Source organism: Canis aureus, chromosome 9, assembly GCF_053574225.1.
Source record: "Canis aureus isolate CA01 chromosome 9, VMU_Caureus_v.1.0, whole genome shotgun sequence".
In the NCBI taxonomy this organism is placed as follows: Eukaryota; Metazoa; Chordata; class Mammalia; order Carnivora; family Canidae; genus Canis; species Canis aureus.
The window spans coordinates 47,310,860-47,314,647 of NC_135619.1; the positions used below are offsets into that span (position 1 = coordinate 47,310,860).

The 3,788-nt window shown below is 42.5% G+C and overlaps 1 pseudogene; it reads right to left on the reverse strand.

The window, feature by feature from the left end:
• Positions 1 to 807: 807 nt before the first annotated feature.
• LOC144320135 (non-POU domain-containing octamer-binding protein pseudogene) lies at positions 808 to 2,197 on the reverse strand (annotated as a pseudogene).
• Positions 2,198 to 3,788: the final 1,591 nt, after the last annotated feature.

The following is a 3,788-nucleotide window of genomic DNA, read 5'->3' on the forward strand; positions in this document are numbered from 1 at the left end:
CAAACATGGTACACCAATTTTAAAAAATGCACAGCATAACTATCTAAGATAGGAAAGGCTCAGAGCTACTGTCTGACCTGTAGCATACAGCTATCCTGTTCCCAAGATTGTACTAGGCCCATCAAGAAAAGCTGTGAACAGCATCATAGAGATAAAAGGGCCATACCTGGGTTGTCCTTACCCCCCCCAAAAAAAAAAAAAAGATGGAGGCAACTTAACACAGGATTTTTTAAAGGTACACTAAAATGAAAATCTCTAAGAGAAAGGTCTTCCTTAGGACATGAAGGGGTAATATATGGGATATAACAGAATCATATGTTTTCTGTGACCTCTGTGGACATTTGCCTGAATTCCCATCTGTGAGTGAATGGAATGGGGCTAAGGTCACTGGGGGGGAATGTTTGTTTTTGTGGTGTATGCGGCAGTGTCTATGGGGTTAGAGGATATAAGAATGAGAAAGTAAAAAGAACAGGATGGACAAGAATGGAATGACCAAGATTAATGGGGGCTCTAACTGGATCCATTTTGCCATGGTTCCACCCCCCAAGACCCTCAACAATCACATGAGACTTCAGGAATGCACCACACAGAATCAATTAGTTAAACGATATACCACACAGAACTGATTTGTTAAATATCGCCCCTCCCTTGCCCTCAGCCTCCAGTAAACTCCCTCAGAGTAGTACAGGCAAGGAAGACCTAACTACTGGGAGGAATCCCTAACACTTTCCCAGGGCAGAATTCTGGCTAGTCCAAAAAGGGTCCTGCTTTTAAGGGTTTTTGGGAAACAAGACATTGAAATTTTTATTAGTGTCGGCAACGTTTGTTTGGAGCAAATCCAGCTCCAGGAGCTGCACGGTTGAATGCAGGAGGGGTTCCACCAATTGCCCCAATTCCTTCCATTGTAGCAGCCAGGCCAAAGCATTCAGTTGCTGGTGGGGTCAATCCCAAGGTCCCATCTGGCACGATAGTGGCAGGTCCTGGAGGAGCTGGGGTACCATCTGGCACTGGAGCAGGGGGCATGGCACCTCTATTGTTCATGCCCATAGAACCTCCCATAGCCATCTGGCCCATCCGTATCTCCTGTTCTCTTGCATCAGGGAATGTTCCCTTGAATCTTCCTGCTGTTGCTGCATCATTTCTTCCTGTTGCTGCCACATCTCTTCCTCTTGGTGCCTGCTCACTCCTCCTCCTGCCTGCGCTCCAGTTGCTTTCGTTTCTGCACTCTTGGTTGTGCAGCTCTTCCATCCTCCTAAGTTCTTCTTGACACCTCATCAAATCCTGTCTCATTAGCATGACCTGGTGCTCATGGCGAGCAGCCTCCATCTCCACCTCCAGCTTCTCATGAGCTTCCTTGATGTTGCGGTCCACTTGGTCCTGCTGCTGCTTCTCCATCTCAATCAGTGCCTTCCAGTGCATGGCATACTCATACTCAAAGGAGCCAATCTGGATGACTGCTCTTGCTACCTGTGAAACTGCTAATAACCAGTTTCTCTGGAAGTCCCTCTTCATCATCCAACTGGTCCATGGGCTCCACAGTCACAGGCTGAGGAAATGTGGTTAGCAGGAAGGAGTCTTCCCTGCACCTGTTCAGAGCTTTCTGTTGAGTTCCCTGGGAATTCAACAATGCCTTTTCCTGAGGGCCTTCCTCGATCATCCACGATGACTACAGCCCTCCCCACCTGGCCAAACACAGAAAAGGTTTCCTCCAGCAGTTCACTGGAAACATACTGAGGAAAGTTTTGGACTGTAAGGATGCACTATGGCAGGCAAAGCACACATGCAGCTGCTTTCCACAAAGTGGCATGTTGTCCAATTCTACTTTGGCAATCTCCGCTAGGGTTTATATTTCCAAGCGGATAAAGCCAAAGCCCTTATCCTTATGAATGAAGACTTTGCCTGCTTTCCCATATTTCTCAAATACTTTCCTCATCTCCTCCTCAGTGATATCGGGAGGAAGATTGCCCACAAAGAGTTGGCTACATTGGGTGAAGGTCTCCTCTCCTGGTTTCCTAAAATTCTTCAGGTCAATGGTCAACCCTTCATTTTGGCTGCTGGCTTTTTGCCCATTTGCAGGTATTGGTGGCAGTGGTGGCTGCTGCTGTTGCTGCTGGTGGTGCTGCTGGTGGTGCTGCTGCTGCTGCTTCCTTGGAGTATGGTCTTACTTCTCCAAGTTAAAGGTTTTATTGCTCTGCATTTTTGCACCCTGCTACTGACTGTTTTCTCCTCAGAGTAATGGCGATGCTACACAGCCTCTACTGTCCTGAGAAATGGATTAAGAACTTCAAAGCAAAAAGCAAATTAAGAGGGTGGTATCCAGCAAATTGATCATTTATACAAAGTAACTCAGTAAATAGCTAGAGTATGTGTTCTTCCCAGTGACATCTAATAGACTCAATTTATCTGATATTAAAGGGAGTGAGGATGTAGGAATATATGTGTCAAAGATAAGAAATAGAACACTGTAAGAAAGCACACTTATAAATAAATGAAAATATGGATACTGGCACATACAGCTGATTGAAATAAAATAGACTGCAAGTCTATTAAGTTTGAGGGAGTTTTATTGCCAGAAAAAGTAGAGCAACCAAAGTCAGAAAACTGCATGGCCCACAAGGAGGTCCTATTGCCTTCTATTTCACATGGGGCCAAGAAGAATAATACAAAAGGAAGAAATTTCCAGAAGGTCAAGTCAGGGCCACAAAGAACAATGGAAAAAGAAGTCCCTTCGATCTGTAGAGTATATTTAATCAAAAAATATTTCCCACCTCAAAGATGGAGGGCCTTAACCATATGTGCCCACCAGAATTTCAAAACTGCTATGGACCAGTGATTGCTATGTATCATAGAGTCTTCCAAACGGAAGTACTTTTCTATTTATGCTGTGCCTGTTTCTTCATTATATACTGGAATCATGTAACAAAACCAATTTTTCTGTTGGGGAGAAAAGGAATGAAAAAATTAAAAATCAAGAAGAAAGCACAATAGAAGACAAAAAAGAATACACAGAGCAATAGAGGGTAGCAAATAAAATGGTAGAAATAAATTTAAGTGTACAGTTGTCTCTTTTTAAACAACATGGGTCTGAACTACATGTGTCCACTTATATACAGATTTCTTACAGTACAATAGTGTAAATGTATTTTCTCTTCCTTATGATTTTCTTAATATTTTTTCTCTAGCTTACTTCATTGTGAGAATATAGTATGTAATACATATAACATATACAATATGTGTTAATTGCCTGTTTATGTTATTGATAAGGCTTCTTGTCAACAGTAGTCTATTAGTATTAAGTTTTAGGGGAGTCAAAGCTATAGCAGATTTTTGACTGTGTGGGGGTCAGTGCCCCCAACCCCTTTGTTGTTCAAGGGTCATCTGTATTAATCAGATCTTGTAAAGTTATCCTGCATTAATAAATAATCCCCAAATCTCAGTGACTTAGAGAATCTGTTTCTCTCTCAAATTGCATGCCAGTCTTTGGCTGTCCTTAGCTATTCAATCTGAAACCCAGACTGAAGGAATGGCTTCAGTCTGAAACCCACAGGTATGGTGACAGAGAACGACTCAGAATAGCATAGTGACTCTACAAGCTTCTACTCAGAAGTAGTACATTTATTTCTACTCACTTCTAATTAGAAAAAAAAATCATCATCATAATTAAGACCACATCTCTTAATAGACTTAGATATCAATGGGGTTATAATACTTCAATAGAGATAACCTTAGAAGAGACACGGCTTGTAAGGAAAGGCTGTTAGGAGGTGTCTGGGTGGCTTAGTTGGTTA